The sequence below is a fragment of the Equus przewalskii genome, chromosome 2, assembly GCF_037783145.1.
Source record: "Equus przewalskii isolate Varuska chromosome 2, EquPr2, whole genome shotgun sequence".
In the NCBI taxonomy this organism is placed as follows: domain Eukaryota; kingdom Metazoa; phylum Chordata; class Mammalia; order Perissodactyla; family Equidae; genus Equus; species Equus przewalskii.
The window spans coordinates 34,040,872-34,062,930 of record NC_091832.1 but is presented as its reverse complement, the minus strand read 5'-3'; the positions used below and the strand labels follow the sequence as shown (position 1 = coordinate 34,062,930).

Here is a 22,059-nt window from a genome sequence, read left to right as displayed (position 1 = left end):
TGTTTCCGCCATTCAGTGTGTGGTACTTTGTACCTGGTGCAAGGCCCCAGCCAGCCAACACAACCTCCAGGGATCTCTGTCAATCTCCTTCGCTCTCTGTAATGTCGGATTTTCACTCGTAGCTGTTTGTTTCAGGTTTAAGTCACGGTTCAGAGGTGATGGGCTACAGCTTCACCTTCTTTTAAGCCCCTCAGTGTTTGGAACTCTGTCGTTTCTACAATAGGCAGACTACCCCCTCCCCACCTCCCATATATCCTGGTGGCCCCTGGTATCGCGTCCAGGTCTCAATACTCAAGGACTCTGGTGACATCACACATTGCCTCTCCTTTTCCCATCTTTTCAGGATTTTTTCCCAAGAATTCAAAGTCCATGATTTGGTCTCTTGTCTGGGCTCCTTCATCCAAGGACTAATTTAAGCATTTGGAATACATCCACGAATGAAACAAAATCTCCACTCTCGTGGGGCTTGCATTTTAGTGGAGAGGCAGACAGGAGACAAAAGACACGATCAGTAGATTATATAGTATGTCAGATGGTGACACTGCGCTGGGGAGGAAGCGCCAGAGATGGATGGGGCGCAGCAGGACTATGAGTGGGTGAAGGGAGGGTTGCAATTTGACATACGATGGACGAGCACGAAGGGAGGCATGCTGAGCAAAGTTGGTGCTCAGAAGTTTTAAATTGTTAATAATTAAAAGAGTCAGCCTATGGGCAGCGGTTGCTTTTAGTTTCAGGATTATGGTGGAAATTTTTCTACTACCCTCTGCTTCTTAATTTTTCCTTTGTGAGAAAAAATTACTCATTCTGTTTTTGTTTGGAAAAACTTCTTATTCTGAAAGACACTTACACTTATTGAAAAGTTGCATACCTCTCACCCAGCTTCCCTGAATGTTAACATCCTACATACAGCCGTGGTCCAGTTACGGAAAGCAGGAAATGCACATAATTAACTAAGCTGCAGAACTTACTTGAGCATCACCAGTTTTCCTATTAATGTCTTTTTTCTGGTCCAGGATCCACAGTGCATGTAGTTTTCACGTCTCCTTTGTCTCTTCCAATCCATCACAGCTCCTTAGTCTGTCTGCTTTTCATGACCTTGAAACTTTTGAAGAGCCCTGCTCAAATTTTTGTAAAATGTCCAGTTTGGGTTGGTCTGATGTTTTCTCATGACCAGATCGAGGCTATGCATTTTTGGCAAGAATATCACAGAAGCGATATTGCGTCCTTCTCAGAGAATCTTATTAGCAGTCAAAATTGGGAAATAGAGACACACGCATGCACTCACACACACACTCATGATGAGTTCACACTGACACCTCCAATTCTGATCCAACACCACGGGGTTCATTTTAACCTTCCCCCCTTCCTTATTTAGAGCTGCTTTCTCTAACAGGAGTTTCTCTATTCACAACATGTTTACTTACTTGTTCAATGCTAGGACAAATAAAGTCGTTTTAGAATTGCAAAATCTGTGCCTCTGTGAGAAATGGATTTATTAACTTTTGCAAATATTTTCTCCCAGTTCCTGTCTTGTCTTTCCTATTCTCTTGACCGTGTCTATTGCAGTGCAGAAGGTTTTGATTTTAATGGAGTCCAATGTATCTAAAAAGTCATCACCAAATCCAAAGTCATGTAGGTTTTCTCCTATGTCATGTTTTAGGAATTTTATAGTTTTGTGTTTTGCATTTAGGTCTATAATCCATTTTGAGTTAATTTTTGTGAAGCATGTAAGGTCTGTGTCTAGATTCATTTTTTTGCACGTGGCTGTCCAGTTGTTCCAGCACCATTTGTTGAAGAGGTTATCCTTTCTCCATTGAGTTGCCTTGCTCCTTTGTCAAAGATCAGTTGATTATGTTTGTGTGGGTCTGTTTCTGAGCTCTTGATTCTGTTCCATTGATCTATTTGTCATTGATTGCTGTAGTTTGATAGGAAGTCTTGAAGTCAAGTAGTGTCAGCCATCCAACTTTGTTCTCCTCCATCATTATTGTGTTGGTTATTCTGGATCTCTTGCCTGTCCACAGAAACTTTGGAATTAGTTTGTCACTATCCACAAAATAACTTGCTGGGATTTTGATTGAGATTGCATTAAATCTGCAGATCAAGTTGGGAAGAACTGACATTTTAGCAATATTGAGCCTCCTATCCATGAACATGGAATATCTCTCCATGTATTTAGTTCTTTGATTTCTTTCATCAGAGTTTTGTAGTTTTCTCATATAGATCTTGTACATGTTTTGTAAGAGTTATACCTAAGTATTTCATTTTTTAGGGTGCTAGTGTAAAGGGTATTGTTTTTTATTTCAAGTTCCAATTGTTCATGGCTAATATATAGGAAAGCAACTGACTTTTGCATATTAACCTTGTATCCTGCAATCTTGCTATAATTGCTTATCAGTTTCAGGGTTTATTTTTGTTGATTCTTTGGGATTTTCTACAAAGACAATCATATATCTGTGAAAAAAGACAGTTTCCCCCTTTCTTCTTAATCAGTATACTTTCCTTTCCTCATTGCATTAGCTAGAACTTCCAGTATGATGTTGGATAGGAGGGGTGAGAGGGGACATCCTTGTCTTGTTCCTGATCTTGGCAGGAAAGCATCCAGTTTAGCACCTTTAAGTATGATTTTAGCTGTAGGTTTTTTGTACAAGTTCTTCATCAAGCTGAGGAAGTTCTCTTCTGTTCTTAGTTTTCTGAGAGTTTTTATCATGAATGAGTGTTGGATTTTGTCAAACGCTTTTTTGTTTCTGTTATTATGATCACGTGGCTTTTCTTCTTTAACCTGTTTATGTGTTGGATTATGTTAATTGATTTTCAAATGCTGAACCAACCTTGCATATCTGGAATAAATCTCACTTGGTTGTATAGTTCTTTTAATACTTTACTGGATTCTATTTGCTGGTATTTTTTGAGAATTTTTGCAGCTATGTTCATGAGAGGCATTGGTTTATAGTTTTCCTTTCTTGTAATGTCTTTGTCTGGTTTTGGTATCAGAATAATGATGGCCTTCTGGATGAGTTATAGAGTATACCCTCTGCTTCTATTTTCTGGAAGAGATTGTAGAGAATTGGCATAATTTCTTTCTTAAATATTTGGTAGAATTCACCAGTGAAATCATCTGGGACTGGTGGTTTCTGTTTTGGATGGATATTAATTGTTGATTCAATTTCTTTAATTTATATCAATCTATTCAAATTTCAAGAATTTGAAGAAATTCAAATCTGTTTCTTCCTGCGTGAGTTTTGGCAGTTTGTGTCTTTCAAGAAATTGGTCCAGTCCATCTAGGCTATCGAATTTGTGAGTGTAGAGTTGTTCATGATATTCCTTTATATCCCTTTAATGTCCATGGGATCTGTAGTGATGGCCCCTCTTCTGTGTAAGATATTAGTGTTCGTACATTCTCTCCTTTTTTTAGATGCCTGGCTAGAGGTTATTGATTTTATTGATCTTTTCAAAGAAACAGCTTTTGGTTTTACTGCTTTTGTCTGTTGATTTCTTGTTTTTAGTTTCATTGATTTCTCTAATTTTTGTTATTTCTTTTCTTCCACTTACTTTGGATTTCATTTGCTCTTTTTTTTTTCCAGATTCCTAAGGTGGAAGCTTGGATTATTAATTTTAGATCTCTCTTCTTTTCTAATGTATGCATTCAATGTTATGAAGTGCCCCCAAACATTGTTTTCACAAATTTCAAAGAGTTGTATTTTCATTTTCATTTAGCTCAAAATATCTTTTAATTTCTCTTGAGATTTTTTCCTTTAACCATGTGTTATTTAGAACTGTGTTGTTTAATATCCAAGTATTTTAAAATTTTCCAGCTGTCTTTCTGTTATCGATTTCTAGTTTAATTCTACTGTGGTCTGAGAGCTTACATTGTATGATTTCTATTCTTTTAAATTTGTTAAGGTGTATTTTATGGCCCACAATGTGGTCTATTTCAGTGAATGTTTCCCATGTGCCTGATAAGAATGTGTACTCTGCTGCTGTTGCGTGAAGTACTCTATAAATGTCACTTAGATCCAGTTGATTGACAGTGCCGTTCAGTTCAACTGTGTTGTTAATTATGTCGTTGCTGATTTTCTGACTCTGTCCATTGCTGATGGAGGGGTGTTGAAGCCTCCAACTACAACAGAGAATTCAGCTATTTCTTCTTGAAGTTCTATTAGTTTTGGCCATGCTTATTTTGATGTTCTGTTGTTAGGCACATATACAAAAAAGATTGTCCCATCTTCTTGGAGATTTGATCTCTTTATAGTGTGTGAATACCTGTCTTTATCCCCGATAATTTTCCTTGCTCTGAAGTGTGCTTAGTCTGAAACAAGAATGGTTACTCCTGCTTTCTTTTTACTAGTGTTAGCATAGCATGTCTTTCTCCGCCCCTTTACTTTTAATCTATGTATGTCTTTATATTTAAAGTGGGTTTTTTGTAGACAACATTCCTGGTGTCTTTTGCAGCTAGGTTTCTGAATTAGATTTAGGTTCTGTAAATAAGTTACAGCCATGTGAATCTTGAATTCAGAACTGATTTTGGGGTCTGAGGCATGCATTTTGCTGGTGCAGTTTGTAGACGGACATCCTGATTCTGGAGCTGCAGCTCCAGAAGCAGCTTCTCCATTTGGCAAGTCAGTTTCCTGATTGTATTGGAGGCACCAGTTCCCTCTGTGGCCTGGTTGGGAGATTAAAGATATTAACGTCCAAGTGAGGAATGCCTTCTCCAGGGTACAGAAAATTGGTTCAATTAAGCTGGAAGTTAATTCCACGTGGAATTACCACATGGCCATTTTGGCATTCTCATTCCTCTGGAATAATAGGAGATCACTTAGTTGGAAGTGAGGTGCAAATATGAGAAGAAGGGCACGTGTAGCAATAGAATAAACAAAAAGACAGACTGTGGAAGATATCTGTGGACTGCCTTGTTCAACATCTCCTTCAATTCCATCTCCTTCAGCTTCCTGCACTGCAGAAGCTGGAAAACTTAAATAAGAATTCCTTGCAGATAAGATTCCATATAGTATAAGATTCTGCCTATCAGATATATTTGTTTGAGCTTTGCAATCAGAACTGAGTGACTAGGAAAAGGGGCTGGATGGAAGGCATCAATTTTCTGGCCTAGGGTCATAGCGGAGGCGAGATTCTGGGGATGGAAACCATGACGACAGCTTTGTGATTTGATGAGCAACTTCCTGTGGTGGCAGAGCAGCAGCTCCCTTCGCAGAGCAGCGCGCTGTGATGTGACTCTGGGAGTCGTGTCTGGAAACTTGGTCTGCTTTTCTGACATCCCAATGATTCTGTAGGATGCACTGCCCTCTGTAAATATTTTTCTTCTAAATAAGCTAGACCTCCAACACTGAGTGTTGTCCTAGGGGAAGCTTGTTGGAGGCATTCTACGCAGAGGAAGCTGTAAGGACCACGGCTGTGTACAGGAGGAAGTGCGCTGTTGGAGGAAGTGAGAAAAGGCCATTGGGATGGAGCACAGGGGATGAAATGGAAGTGGAGAAGTCAGAAGGGCTTAGAGTACCGCAGGCCTTCTGGCCTTCTTGGCTCAACCTATGGCACTGTGAAGCCATGTTGTAAAAGGTGGAATGCTATTGATCAGCTCTCATCTTCAATCAGTTCAGTACTTTCCACGCACAGAGATTCAATACAGCGGTACGTTGAGGTTGGGTATGAAGAAAACCTCGTTTTGTTTTAAGACTCAGAGGCATCCAGAGGCTAGCGTTGGAATGAGTTTAAGGAAGAGGCCCAGAGCCCTTTTGGGGGCTGGATAAAGCAGGTCTTTCACTGCCACAGGGGGCTGGGCTTAATGACCCTTTATGGACCAAGCAGCTTGGCGATTCTGGACCTTCCTTCTGGGCGGGCTGAGTCTCTCCATCGCTCAGACTTCTCTCTGGGATTTGATCCAGGAACACAAATAAATCCACCTCTTCATCTTTTCCAGAAAATGTCCTTGATTCTGTTTTCCACTTTAAAATAATTGTCACCCAGAGAGGTCATCTCATATTTGCTCCACCCTGGCCTGTCCGCTGCACTTGTGTCATAAATCTCTCAGCACGAGTATGAATGTGGGCTTCTCCTTCATGCTTGAAATGAGTAGGGCCCGAAAGAATCCCTCTTTCCACATATCTTCCATCAAAACACCTCTCTGGGGGTAAGGCACCCCCCTCCTTCCCTCAGCAATAAGCCAGCCCTCTGCTGTTTTATAAGGTGCTGCAAATCCTTAGAGATTAGTATTTACGGATCCAGTCTGTCCCCAAACAAGGAGCTCTTCCAATTCTGGGAGCTCTGCAAGCACAGAGCTGTGTCTTTCTCTGCAGACTGAGAACCCCTTGAGAATAAGGAATGGTCTTTCCCATCCGACAGGAAACTCTCTGCATCTCATACTCCTCTGTCTCCCTACGTTACATTCCAAGAAGACGTAAGAAAATTGTCCCTTCAATTCGAACCACATGGAGAGTGCCAGGACAGCAGAGCTGAGCAGGGAAGCCCACTGCAGAGGAAAAACTCTGTTAGCACTCGCGGATGAGTGTAGTCCCCCTCCGCTCCCGAGCTGAACGTTCAGAGGGAACTTGCCCTGGGCTGACAAGGTGAGAAATGACAAATAGAAATGGCAAGCAATAGGATATATTGGAGTATATGAGGAAGCCATTTGGTGTAAACCTAATTCGGCCTGACGTTGTTTTTCCAAAAGGGCCTGACTGAGGCCATTGAGCATGTATTGCATATCTGCTTTAGACATTTCCTATGGCAAGAACAAAGGCCCTTGAGATAAAGGTGCAACTTCCCTCCCCCTCCCAACGTTGGCATTTCCTTAAGGATTAAGTATCTTTCCTTAGGCTCCGAACTGATTGCGGCGCTCACCTGTGATCACCCATCCGCGACAACAGACTTGTTTCCTGCTGTGCCCACCAAGATAGCAGACCCACTACCTGCTGTGTCCATCAAGTGCTGTGCCAACAGGGCAATCTTGTGACTATTGTGGGAGGGACATTTCAATCATATGTGAAATATCCTGTTTGGGGGTATATAACCACTCTGTATACCTCACTTCCTTGGTGCCCTTTCTTGCTTCGGGAAGAAAGGCCCCGGGCCATGGTCCTCAGATTTTAGCTCAGAATAAACTCTCCCAAGTTTTCATTTATAGATTGGTTATGGATTATTTTCGTCGACAGAAAGCAAACTACTGTGCATCTTGTTCCCACAGCACAGGGCCTGTTGAACGGAGGGGCTCCATAAGTGAGTGTAGAGCAAATGAGTGGTAAATATGTGGGTATTTATCATCTCAAACACCGGGTAGTAGGGCACATGATTAATTCTAGGTCCAACATTTGGGAGGCTTATAAGTTGCTTGTTTGGGTCATGATTGGCTCATAACTGGACAGAGCTGTAGTCCGAAGCTTCTAGAGCCCCAGTGATGAGGATTTTAGGCTGGTTAATTTTAAAACTGCAGATCAGAAGCAGGCTCTGAGGACTGGAATTTGCTTGCCCTTTTGAGAGACATTTGCATTTGTGAAGGAAGGGGGGATGACCTTGTAGGGACCTGAAATTGGCCACCCCAGGATATGTCTCTTTGGCATTGGGATTGTTTGGGGCTGATTGCTTTCGATAAACTGGGACAGGGAGGGAGGCTCTGGGGAATGGAACTTGCCCTTTGTTGGGACACATTTACATTTGTAAGGTAAATCTCTATCTGTAAAATATGCCTCCCTCTCTGTACCAGGAAGAAGAGAGATGACCTTGTCCCTAGAAACTCTTAATGGGGAAGGCAAGAACTTAAGTTGGTTGCTGTCTGGCAATCTCACGTAACTGATTTAGGGTGGTGGCTTCTGACCTTTGCTTAATCCGATTTGATTCTTGTCTAAAAGTCATGGGATCACCCAATGACCAGACCCCACCTGCACTGATACCATTTTAACGGTTTTTCATATTCTTTCCTTTGTCTTGTAAAGAAATAACTCACATACCCATGCCTTATAAAATTAGCCCTAACCCTCAACTCAGGGCAGCAGCAGCTCTGACTGCCCATGGGTCCTGTCCCCATGCTATTCCACACTGTTCTCTAAATAAAAGAGCCCTACTGCCAGACCTTGAGAGTCCAAGAAATCTTTCTTTCGACTCCTCGGCTCGCCGATCCTGCATCACCAGGACCTGTAGCTGAGAAGGTCTGGGGCAGGTCCAGGGAAATGCTTGCTCATGGCTTCTTGAAGAGTTTGTGTTTGATTTAAGTCACGAGTTTGATTTCCTCACAGCAAACAGGTGCTCCGGTTAGTGCTGGCGGCCTATTCAGTCGTTTCCTTAACTGACTTTTCTGAATCCATTCAACTGCAGCAAAATCTTCTTTGGCTCCAGGATGGAGCCAGGTGCCCCGAGGCCATCGGATGTCAGTGGAGCCTGTGGGCAGAGGTGCCGAGAGGAGGGTGTTCTAACAGTGCCCAGCGTCCTGGGGTTTCCAGCCTGCCCGGGAGAGGCAGCCCATCCTGGAACAGGCTTCCCCCTCGGCTTTGAGACATGAAGTCAGGCAGCTGGAAGTCCAAGGCTGCAGCCTCGTCTGACTACCGCTTAACGGACCAAAGGTGGATAAGCATGGGGGAGGGAGCTGATCAGTTGTGATGTGGGCTCGGTGAGTCAAGGAGTCGAAAGAAGGATTTCTTGGACTCTCAAGGTCTGGCAGTAGTACTCCTTTATTCAGAGCACGGCATAGAGTAGCAAGGGGACAGGACCCCTGGGCAGTAAGAGCTGCAATGTGTTGAGGGTTAGAGCTAAATTTATAAGGGATAGGTATATGTGAGTCATTTGTTTACAAGACAAAGGAAAGATCATGAAAAAAATCGTTAAAATGTGACAAATAAAAATGGCAAGTAATAGGATATACTGGAATATATGAGGAAGCCATTTGGTATAAACCTAATTCGGCCTGACCTTGTCTTTCCAAAAGGGCCTGACCGAGGCCATTGAGCATGCATTGTATATCTGCTTTAGAGATTCCCTATGGCAAGAGCAAAGGCCCTTGAGATAAAGGTGCAACTTCCCTCCCCCTCCCAACATTGGATTAAGTATCTTTCCTTAGGCTAGAAACTGATTGCTGAGCTCACCTGTGGCCGCCCAGCTTGAGACAATAGACTTTGCCTCCTGCTACACCCACCAAGATAGCAGACCCACTACCTGCTGTGTCCATCAAGTGCTGTGCTGACAGGGCAATCTTGTGACTATTGTGGGAGGGACATTCCAATCATATGTGAAACATCCTCTTTGAGGGTATATAACCACCCTGTGTACCCCCACTTCTTTGGAGTGCTCTGTTCCTTTGTGGAAAGACTCTCCCGGGTTATAATCCTAAGATTTAAGCTCAGAATAAACTCACCCAAATTTTCATTTATAGATTGGTTATGGATTATTTTCGTCAACAAATGGTATCAGTGCAGGTGGGGTCTGGTTATTGGGTGGTCCTATAGCTTTAGATAAGAATCAGATCGGATTAAATCAGGACATCCTATGCTTCCTGGAGGATGATATAGATGGGTATGTAGGGCAGGACGCCTTGGGCTTCTCCCTGGGGCAGCCTGGATCCTCATCAAGTTGGAAACTTGAAACCCTGGCCTTGGAAAACCCAGAGTCGGGCCCTGATTTGGAATGAATGTGCTTAGAATAAAAGTAAAGAACGCAGAGTAGGAAGGGCCCCTAAAGAGGCTGGGACTCAGTCATCTCATTTGGGAACAGGGAATGCTGGAGAAGCTGAGACCCAGAGAATCTGGCAGAGCTGGGACTCCAGTCCCCTCTGAGTCTTTGCGCTGCGCCATAGCTGTCTGGGAACACGAAGCTGGTACAGTGCAACCACCTCCTTCTCATTGTGTTTGCCACCTGACTTAAGACTCTCTTTCAAGTAAGCAGCCTGTCCTTTCTAACCCCAAAGTAGCCATTGTCTGGGCAATGCCAGTAGTGACCTTCGAAGCCTCTAGAACACAATATTCACTTGATTTGTACAAACGCAAATATTTGGTGGCCCTATTGGCCACCATAACCTTTTGTTGGGTTTCACTCAGCCATATAAACTTCCAGTCTCAGCCGATTCATTTAGTTGAAGCAGAGAGTTCCAGTGCCTTTGGAAACAGAAAATAAATGTGATTCAGAAAGAAAGGGTATCACCGACTAACTGAGTTCTCAGAGGAACTCAAGGGTGGTTTTGGAAGCATTTAACTGTTTTTCCAAATTGTTTTTTTCCTTTTGTTACATTAAGGAGATGCAATCACCAACCTCCCTGAAGAAGACCACGCCTCACCAGAGAGCTACGCCTGTGACCTTTGCCTTATTTTTCTGGCTAAGAGCTCTCCAGGAGGAGCTGATTTCTGTAACCTGCAGTGTGTGTGGAAGCATGTTTTCCAACTGAGACTGCGCAAGCAAATACCCACCTCTTCCTTTTGAATATTCATTCTCCATCTGAAATAAAAGGTCCCAGCTTCCCTTTGTTCCGGGACGCCATAACTCTGGAAATGATTCCACGTGGTCTCCTATTTGCCACAAATGTACTTTACTTTGTGAGACAACTTCTGGTAGAATGTCCAATTTAACTCGCCAGTAGGGGAACCCACCCTGCTTTTGGTAACAAGGGCAGTGTTAAAAATGGAATTTAAAAAAGGAACCACAAAAAACACTGATGAACATTGTCATGAAATTAGACTTTCTTACCCCCTTATCTAGAAAACAGATTACAGAGGGTGGAGCCCGAGTCTTCCGGTCTTTTTTGCATGTCCTGCTACTCCAAGTATGGACCACATACCAGCAGCATTGGGATCACCAGGGAGCTTGTTAGAAACATAAAAATCTCAGGCCTCTTCCCAGACTTGTGGTCCAAAATCAGCATCTTAACAAAATCTCCAGGTGATTTGTAGGCATAGTAAGATTTGAGAAATACCACCCTAGGGCATGAAAGCAAATCAAACACAGAATAGGTTTGAACAAAGAAAGAAAATCTTTACCTTGCTTTCACTGTAATCAAGAAGGTATGTAATCATGTAAAAGCATTTATTACAACAATGGTTCTTCTAAAATTAATAGACTTTTTTTAAGGACAATTTTAGATTTACAGAAGAATTGTACAGAATTCCTATATACCTCTTCCCAATCTGGACACAGTTTCCCCTATTATTAGGGTGGCATTAGTGTGGCACAATTGTTACAATGAATCAATCAACATTGATACATTATTATTAACTAAGGCCCATAGTTTACATTAAGATTGACCCTTTGTGTTGTATATTCCATGGATTTTGACAAATGCATAATGTCATGTGTCTGCCGTCACTGTATCTTACAGAATCGTTTCATAGCCCTAAAAGTTCTTTGTGCTTCCCCCATTCATCTGCTCTCCCCGTTCTGATCTCCTGGCAACCACTGATCCTTGTACTGTCTCCATAGATTTGCCTATTCCAGAATGGCATATTGTTAGAATCTTATAGTATGTAGACTTTTCAGACTGGTTTCTTTCACTTAATATGTCTTTAAGTTTCCTCTGTGTATTCTGTGGCTTGATAGTTTCCGTCTTTTTATTGCTGAATAACATTCCGTGTATGGACGTACCACAGTTTGTTTCTCCATTTACCTATTGATGGAAATCTTGGTTACTTCCAGTTGTTGGCAATTAGGAATAAGGCTGCTATAAGCTTTCATGTGCAGGTTTTTGTGTGGGCATAAGTTTTCAACTCAATGAGGAAATATCTAGCAATTTAATTGCTGGATGCTAATGTAGGGTTATGTTTGGCTTTCTAAGAAGCTGCCAAATGGTCTTCCAAGGTGGCTGTGCCATTTTGTGTTGCCACCAGCAATGAACAAGAGTTCCTGTTGCCCCACATCCTTGCCGGCATTTGGTGTTTATCAGTGTTTTGGATTTTAGCTGTTCTAATAGGTGTGTAATGGGGGTTGTATTAATTCACATTTCCCTGATGACATATGACGTGGAGCATCTTTTCATGTGCTTCTTTGCCATCTGTTTATCTTCTTTGGTGAAGTGTCTGCTCAGATCTTTTGCCCATTTTGTAACTGGGTTGTTTATTTTCTTATTGTTGAGTTTCAGGAGTTCTTTGTATATCTTGGCCACAAGTCCTTTATCAGATATGTGTTTCGCAAAGCATTTGCTCCTGGTCTGTGGCTTTTGGCTTTTGCAGAACAGAAGTTCTTAATTTTAATAAAGTCCAACTTGACAATTCTTTCCCTATTTGCACGTTCAGTCGTGTCATTTAGGTAGCTTGAAATCAGTCATAGTAAGAGTACCTTACACTTCAGAAATTGGAGAACTCTACAAAACTCTACAAAGCTTTTTATTTCCCACAAGAGTGGGTTGTAAAACATTTGCCAGCACACTACTGCCTTCTGCTAACCTTCTGAATTGTCCCAGCTGGTCTATTACTTTACTAATGATTTTTTTTTCTTTTTTGCAGGGAAAGATTTGCCCTGAGTTAATATCTGTTGCCAATCTTCCTCTTTTTTTTTCCTACCCAAAGCCCCAGTGCACGATTGTATGTACTGGTTGTAAATCCTTCTAGTTCTCCTGTGTGAGCCACCACCACAGCATGGCAACTGACAGGTGGGTGGTGTGGTCCTGAGACCAGGAAGTGAACCTGGGCAGCCAAAGCAGTGAGAGCACCAAACTGTAATGACTAGGCCATCAGGGCTGGCTTGCTAACAATTTCTTTTTATGTATCAGAGAAGTTTTTTATTTTGTGTATATGTGTAAAATATTGGTATTTTATTTTTCTTTTGATTTAATTACTGCTATTTTTCACATTGTCCCTACTAACATAGGGGATATGCTTATGGTCATTTTTTATCTGGGTGGGAATTCTTACATAATACAAATTGTTTTTTTTCCCTCAATTATTACTGCTTTATTTATTTATTTATTTAGTTTTGAGGAATATTAGCCCTGAGCTAACATCTGCTGCCAATCGTCCTCTTTTTGCTGAGGAAGACTGGCCCTGAGCTCACATCCGTGCCCATCTTCCTCTACTTTATATGTGGGACACCTACCACAGCATGGCTTGACAAGTAGTGCCGTGTCTGCATCTGGGATCTGAACTGGGGAACCCCGGGCCACCGAAGTGGAACATGTGCACTTAACTGCTGCGCCACCGGGCCGGCCCCCTGTTTTATTTATTTATAAATGACTTTGATATTAATGATTAGACAAAGTTCTGATTATTGATGCAATTTCATCACAAGTTATTTGTTTGAGAAATAAAAATAAGTTTATACCTAAAATTAATAATTCCACATAATTAAGCCAATTCAACAAAGGAGATGAGGAGCTTTTATAACATCTGATTTTTTAGAACTTTTTATTTGAGATTATGATAGCTTACAGCCTTGCGAAATTTCAGTTGTACATTATTGTTTGTCGGTCGTGTTGTAGGTGCACCACTTCACCCTTTGTGCCCATCCCCACCCCCCTTTCCCCTGGTAGCCACTAATCTGTTCTCTTTGTCCACATGTTTGTGTATCTTCCACATATGAGTGGAGTCATACAGAGATTGTCTTTCTCTGTCTGTCTTATTTCACTTAACATAATACCCTCAAAGTCTATCCATGTTGTTATGAATGGGATGATTTTATCCTTTTTATGGCTGAGTAGTATTCTCTTGTATATATATACCATATCTTCTTTATCCAATCATCAGTTGATGGGCACTTAGGTTGCTTCCACATCTTGTCTATTGTAAATAATGCTGCGATGAACATAGGGGTGCATGGGACTTTTGGAATTGCTGATTTCAGGTTCTTTGGATAGATGCCCAGTAGTAGGATGGCTGGGACATACGGTATTTCTGTTTTTAATTTTTTGAGAAATCTCCATACTGTTTTCCATAGTGGCTGCACCAGTTTGCATTCCCACCAACAGTGTATAAGGGCTCCTTTTTCTCCACAACCTCTCCAACATTTGTTACTTTTTGTTTTGGTTATTTTTGCCATTCTAACAGGTGTAAGGTGATATCTTAGCGTAGTTTTGATTTGCATTTCCCTGATGATCAGTGCTGATGAGCATCTTTCCATGTGCCTATTGGCCATCCGTATATCTTCTTTGGAGAAATGTCTGTTCACGCCCCCTGCCCATTTTTTGATTGGGTTGTTTGATTTTTTTGTTGTTGAGTTGTGTGAGTTCTTTGTATAGTATAGAGATTAACCCTTTGTCGGAAATATGATTTGCAAATATTTTTTACCAATTGGTGTGTTGTCTTTTTGTTTCAATCCTGTTTTCCCTTGCCTTGAAGAAGCTTTTTAGTCTGATGAAGTCCCATTTGTTTGTTCTTTCTATTGTTTCCCTTGTCTGTGAAGAAATGGTGTCCGAAAACATCCTTTTAAGACTGATGTCAAAGAGTGTACTGCGTATATTTTCTTCTAGAAGGCTTATGGTTTCAGGTCTCACCTTTAGGTCTTTGATCCATTTTGAGTTTATTTTGGTGAATGGTGAGAAAGAATGGTCAATTTTCATTCTTTTACATGTGGCTGTCCAGTTTTCCCAGTACCATTTGTTGAAGAGACTTTCTTTCCTCCATTGTAGGCCCTCAGCTCCTTTGTCAAAGATAAGCTGTCCATAGATGTGTAGTTTTATTTCTGGGCTTTCAATTCTGTTCCATTGATCTGTGCATCTGTTTTTGTACCAGTACCATGCTGTTTTGATTACTGTAGCTTTGTAGTATGTTTTGAAGTCAGGGATTGTGATGCCTCCAGCTTTGTTCTTTTTTCTCAGGATTGCTTTAACAATTTTGGGTCTTTTGTTGCCCCATATGAATTTTAGGATTCTTTGTTCTATTTCTGTAAAGAATGTCATTGGGATTCTGATTGGGATGGCGTTGAATCTGTAGAGTGCTTTAGGCAGTATGGACAGTTTAACTGTGTTTATTCTTCCAATCCATGTGCATGGAATGTCTTTCCATCTCTTTATGTCATCATCAATTTCTTTCAGGAAAGTCTTGTAGTTTTTGTTGTATAGGTCTTTCACTTTCTTGGTTAAATTTATCGCAAGGTATTTTATTCTTTTTGTTGTGATTGTGAATGGGATTGTGTTCTTGAGTTCTTTTTCTGTTAGTTTGCTGTTAGAGTATAGAAATACTATTGATTTATGTAAGTTGAGTTTATATCCTGCAACTTTGCTGTAGTTGTTGATTATTTCTAATAGTTTTCCAGTGGATTCTTTGGAGTTTTCTATATAAGATCATGTCATCTGCAAACAGAGAGAATTTCACTTCTTTATTGCCTATTTGGATTCCTTTTATTTCTTTTTCCTGCCTAATTGCTCTGGCCAAAACCTCCAGTACTATGTTGAATAAGAGTGGTGAAAGTGGACACACTTGTCTTGTTCCTGTTCTCAGAGGGATGGCTTTCAGTTTTTGCCTATTGAGTATGATGTTGGCTGTGGGTTTGTCATATATGGCCTTTATTATGTTGAGGTACTTTCCTTCTATACCCGTTTTATTGAGATTTTTTTTATCATAAATAGATGTTGGATCTTGTGGAATGCTTTCTCTGCATCTATTGAGATGATCATGTGGTTTTTGTTTCTCATTTTGTTAATGTGGTGTATCACGTTGATTGACCTGCGGATGTTGAACCATCCCTGTGTTCCTGGTATAAATCTCACTTGTTCATGCTGTATGATCTTTTTGATGTATTGCTGTATTCGGTTTGCCAGAACTTTGTTGAGGATTTTTGCAACTATGTTCATTAGTGATATTGGCCTGTAGTTTTCCTTCTTTGTGTTGTCCATATCTGGTTTTGGGATCAGGGGGTGTTGGCTTCGTAGAATATGTTAGGAAGTGCTCTATCTTCCTCAATTTTCTGGAATAGTTTGAGAAGGATGGGTATTAAATCTTCTTTAAATGTTTGGTAGAATTCTCCAGAGAAGTCATCTGGTCCTGGACTTTTATCTTTGGGGAGGTTTTTTTTTTTTTTGAGGAAGATCAGCCCTGAGCTAACTGCTGCCAATCCTCCTCTTTTTGCTGAGGAAGACTGGCCCTGAGCTGACATCCGTGCCCATCTTCCTCTACTTTATATGTGGGATGCCTACCACAGCATGGCATGCCAAGTGGTGCCGTGTCCACACCCGGGATCCGAACCAGTGAACCCGGGCCGATGAAGCAGAACGTGTGCACTTAACTGCTGTGCCACCAGGTCAGCCCCTGGGGAGGTTTTTGATTACTGTTTCAATTTCTTTACTTGTAATCAATCTATTCAGATTCTCTATTTCTTCCTGATTCAGTTTTGGGAGGTTGTAAGAGTCTAAGAATTTATCCCTTTCTTCTGAGTTGTCCAAATTTTTGGCATATAGTTTTTCATAGTATTCTCTTATAATCTTTTGTATTTCTGTGGTATCCATTGTGATTTCTCCTCTTTCATTTCTAATTTTATTTATTTGAGTCTTCTCTCTTTTTTTCTTCATGAGCCTGGCTAAGGGTTTGTCAATTTTGTTTATTTTCTCAAAGAACCAACTCTTCATTTCATTGATCCTTTCTACTATCTTTCTTGTTTCAATTTAATTTATTTCTGCTCTAATTTTTATTATTTCCCTCCTTCTACTGACTTTGGGCTTTGTTTGTTCTCCTTTTTCTAATTCTGTTAGGTGTAATTTGAGATTGCTTATCTGAGATTTTTTCTTGTTAATGAGGTGAGCCTGTATTGCAATGAATTTCCCTCTTAATACAGCTTTTGATGCATCCCAAATGAGTTCATATGGCATATTTTCATTTTCATTTGTCTCCAGATAATATTTGATTCCTCCTTTAATTTCTTCAATGATCCACTGGTTGTTAAGTAGCATGTTGTTTAGTCTCCACATTTTTGCCCCTTTTCCAGCTTTATTCTTGTAGTTGATTTCTAGTTTCATAGCATTATGGTTGGAAAAGATGCTTAATATTATTTCAATCCTCTTGAATTTGTTGAGGCTTGCTTTGTTTCCCAACATATGGCCTATCCTTGAGAATGTTCCGTGCACACTTGAGAAGAATGTGTAACCTGCTGTTTTTGGATGGAGTGTTCTATATATACATCTATTAAGTCCATCTGGTCTGATTTTTCATTTAATTCTACGGTTTCCTTGTTGACTTTCTGTCTGGATGATCTATCCATTGGTGTTAATGGGGTGTTGAGGTCCCCTACTATTATTGTATTATTGTTGATATCTCCTTTTAGTTTTGCTAGTAGTTGCTTTACGTACTTTGGTGCTCCTGTGTTGGGTGCATATATATTTATAAATGTTATGTCTTCTTGACGTATAAACTTTTATCATTATAAACTGCCCCCTATGTCTCTCTTCACCTGTTTTGCTTTGAAGTCTACTTTGTCTGACATAAGTATGGCGAAACCTGCTTTCTTATGTTCATTACTAGCTTGGAGTATCATCTTCCATCCCTTCACTCTGAGTCTGTGTTTGTCTTTGGTGCTGAGGTGTGTTTCCTGGCAGCAGCATATTGTTGGGTCTTGTTCTTTAATCCATCCTGCCACTCTGTGCCTTTTGATTGGAGAGTTCAATCCATTTACATTTAGAGTGATTATTGAAATGTGGGGGCCTACCACTGCCATTTTATCACTTGTAGAAATCTGATTTTTTAAAAATATCTAAAATCATTCACACTGTAGGTAATAATTATATTTTGTGACTTTTTCAGAACTTAAAGAGTTATATTCAATTTGATATGACAATAACCTCCTATTTTGCTTAACTGCCTGCTTAGTAAAGTGCCTGTCATATAGTAGGCACCCAATAAATATATACCTAATTAATGAATCAATTAAGGCCAAGACTAAGACACAGATACCTGCTATCACACCTGGAATTATATATTTTACCAGAAGTCTTAGCCAGTGGAATGAAACAACAAAAATAAATAGGTGTAAAATTTAGAAAAAAATAGACAAAATTCTCATTTGCAGACACTACGATTTTCTTTGTGGATGATCCAAGAGACAATCACCATGGTTCACTAATAAGAGAATTTGATAGTTGCTAAATATCATAGCAATATACAAAACCAAAGGCATCCCTATGTATCACCAATAATCAATTAGAAAATGTAATGGAAGGAAAGATGCCATTCATGATAAGATAAAAAAAATACAGGATTTCTAGAAAAAAATCTAATAAATATATGTGAAAACCTTTACGAAGAAAAGTTATAAAATATTAATCAAGAACATATAAGAAAACCTAAATTAATAGAGTAACATCATGTCATGTTCAGAGTTGGCAAGACTAAATATCATCAAGTCATCTATAAAATTCAATGCAATTCCAAAAGAAATCTCAATGGGAGATGCCATGGAATGTGAAAAGTGGATTCTAAAATTCATATGGAGGAGTAAAGGTCCAAGAATAACAACAAAAACAAAAAAACGTTTTTGAAGAAGAAGAAGAAAGAAGAGGGACCTCCTTTAGCTTCTATGAGGACTTACAAAGACATAGTGATTGGGCAAAGTGATATTACAGCAAGTGTAGACGCATAGATGAGAGTAAGAAAAAGGAAATCCCGAAATAGATCTAAGCATAGGTGGAAATTGAGGGAGCATTAAAGTCGGAGGGGAAAGATCAGACTGTTCAACAAAAGGTGTTGAAATACGTGACCTTCCCTACGGAGACGCTAAATTAAATTCCTGCTTCATACTATACACAAAAGCCAATCCCAAATGGATTAAAGGATTCAAGTTCCGAGTGGAAAAACTAAAAATTTAGAACCAATAGAAGAAAAATATCTTTATGACCTCAGAGTCACGAGAGACTTTTCAAACAAAATGCTAAAGCAGATTGGTAAGTTTTATGACATAAAACACAAAAGCTTTTCTACTATATAAGCTATCCTGTACAGTTTACTGTATTGTGTAGTATACTATAGTATAAGTATGGTATATAACTCATATAGCACATAACTTACATAGTATAAGTTGTGCTATATAGCATAGTACACTATATAAGTTTATAGTATAAAAGTTGAAAGCTTTTATACTAGACACCATAAATAAAGGTAAAATACAATTGATGTGCTTAGAGAATATATTTGCAACATACAGAGCAAAAGATTGATGTCTTGCTCTCCAGTCTCCTGCCTCCTGGAAGCAGCTGATACAGGAAGGAATGTACCCCCCTCACCTCACCCCTGCTCCCAAATAGAGCTGAGCAGGGGAAGGATGGGGATGGAGCTGGGAGGAAATAGGACTGTAATTAGCACAAATATGAACAGGTGTTCATTAAAGAGGAAGCCCAAATGGCTGCTAAGTACATGCAAAACCACTCAGCTGCACTAACAGCTAGGGAGTTAAAACTAGTTAAAATGACAAGGATATACCATTTCCTACTCATGAGATTGGGAAACAAGGACAAGTGGAACATTGTCAAGTGCTGGCTGTGGTGCTGCTGGGAGTGTAAACTGGTACAAACATTAAGGACAGTATTTTGCAATAATTAGTAAAATTGAAAATGTGCATGTCGTATTCTTACCAAAAATGTCTAACCTAGTAACCATGAGGAAACAGTAAGACAAATTGAAACTGAGGGGTATTCTGCAAGTCTACTGGCCTGGATTCAAAAGTGTGAATGTCATAAAAGACAAAAAAAAAAAAAAAAAGATTGAGGAACTTTGTAGATTAAGGGAGACTGAAGAGGCACAACAGGTTGCCATGACAGGAAATGCAGCGCCTGATTCTTGTTTGGATTCTGAATTGGAAAAAAGCAAACAAATTGGATATAAAGGACCTTGGTGGGACAATAGGGAAAACTGGACATTAGACATTTTTAATGTATAGTAGATAATTGTGTTCTATCAATGTTAAATTTCTTGAGTGTTGTAAGTGTGTTAAGTTATGTAAGAGAATGTCTTGTCTGGATGACAGATTGCTCAATTACTTAGGATGAAGTGTGTGGGGGACTGCTCTTGGCCACACCAAGATATGTCTCTTTGGCATGAGGATTATTTGGGACAGGGAAGGAGGCTCTGAAGAGTGGAACTTGCTTGCCCTTTGTTAGGAGACATTTACATTGTAAAGGAAATCTCTGTGTGTAAAGGTCCCTCCCTCTCTGTACCAGGAAGAAGAGGGGGATGACTTTATCTCTAGAAACTCTTAATCAATACCAAAGGCAAGGACTTAAATCTGCATAATAATCTTATTCCTGTTTCTGGTAACCTCCTGTAACTGACTCCCCCCATCCTCAACATCCTCCTTTGTCTTTGGCTGGACATGATATTTAAGGTGAGGGCTTCAGCCATTTTGGCAAGTTGCTCAGTTTGCCTGAGCCTCCCATGTATATATTTTATAAAGCTGTGTTTAATTTTCTCCTGCTATTCTGTCTCATGTGAATTTAATTCCTTCTCTGGCCAGACGAACCCAGAGAGGGTAGAGGAAATGTCTTCCTCCCCTACAAGTGTCTGCAACTTACCCTCAAATGTGTGTGAGAGAGAAGTAAAGCAATTGTAGCAAAATGTTGGTGAGTTGAAGGATTTATGGGTGTTAATTGTTCTCATCTTGCAACTTTTCTGTAGATTTCAAAATTTTCAAAATAAAATTTTGGGAAAAAATGTGAATATTACTCAACATTGCCCTTTCCAATATATACCTTAGAATAAATCACTTCTATTGGGATGAACATGGATAGAGGGAACAAAGTAAGTTGCAAATGTTAAGTACACTCTCATTCCACTTGTGTAGAAATAGAAAGCAGGAAATAATGTTATATATTGTTTATGGATACACATCAATTTCATGATCTGGTTACCTGTGGGCAGAGAAGGAAGGAGCAGAGAAGGAAGGACAGAAGTAGGATGGGAGAGGGGACAATGAGAATTTCAATTTAACCTGTAAAGCTTTAATTTTTTTTTTTTTTTAAAGATTGGCATCTGTGCTAACATCTGTTGCTGATGAGGATTATTTTGGGCTGGTTACTTTTGAAAACTGCAGACAGGAAAGAGGCTCTGAAAAGTGGAATTTACTTGCCCTTTGTTAAGAGACATTTACATTTGTAAGGGAGGTCTCCATCTGTGGGGGTGTCTCCCTCTCTGCACCAGGAAGGGGGGGGGGGATGACCTTATCTCTAGAAACTCTTAAAGGGGACAGCAAGGACATCCTGACTTAATCTGATCTGATTCTTACCTAAAGTTATAGGAACCACTCAAGAACCAGACCCCACCTGCACTGATACCATTTTAACGACCTTTTTTTTTTACATAATCTTTCCTTTGTCTTGTAAAGAGATAGCTCACATACCTATGCCTTAAATTTAGCCATACCTTCAACCCGTGTTTGAAGTTCTTACTGCCCATGGGTCCTGTCCCCATGCTATTCCATATTATTCTCTGAATAAAAGTGCACTATTGCCAGACGTTGAGAGTCCAAGAAATCTTTCTTTCGACTCCTTGACTCACCAAGCCCGCATCATTGCCAATCTATTTTTTTTCTTCTTCTCCCCAAATCCCCCCAGAACATAGTTGTATATTTTAGTGTGGGTCCTTCTAGTTGTGGCATGTGGGATGCCGCCCCAGCATGGCCTGATGAGTGGTGCCATGTCTGTGCCCAGGATCGGAGCCAGCGAAACACTGGGCTGCGGAAGCGGAGCGTGCGAACTTGACTACTCGGCCATGGGGCCAGCCCGTAAAGCTTTATTTCTTGAAAAAAAGAAAAAAAAACGAAAATCTGAAACCAAAGTGAAAGCTACTATGGACAAAAACGAAAAGAAAGAAAAATAAAAATTATTAATAGTGGTTATCTTGGGTAGATTATGGCAAAGGTTCACTTTTAACTTTACACATTTCTGGATTGTTTTTTAATGATTTTTTTGCTCCTCTCTGATCATGAGAAAAAAAAGATTTAATATCCATATTGTGTCAAGGACTATACCAATCAAATGAGGGGTTGCCAGTCTGAGTGAACGGAGTCCTAAGCTCGCCGGAGCGTCTGGTTAGCTGTGTCACCTTGGCCCACGCCCTGGACCCCCTGTCTGCACAGCCCTTGTCCCACAGTTAATGTCTATGTTGAATGGGATAAATCACGGTTTGTGCTTAGCCTCGTCCTGGTACACGGTAAGCGCCCCATGAATGTTAA

General features: G+C 40.3%; 1 protein-coding gene across 1 annotated transcript in view; it reads right to left on the bottom strand.

The window, feature by feature from the left end:
* PLA2G2A (phospholipase A2 group IIA) overlaps positions 1-22,059 on the bottom strand; it is a 40,340-nt gene that overhangs the window by 5,919 nt on the left and 12,362 nt on the right. The window lies entirely within an intron of this gene.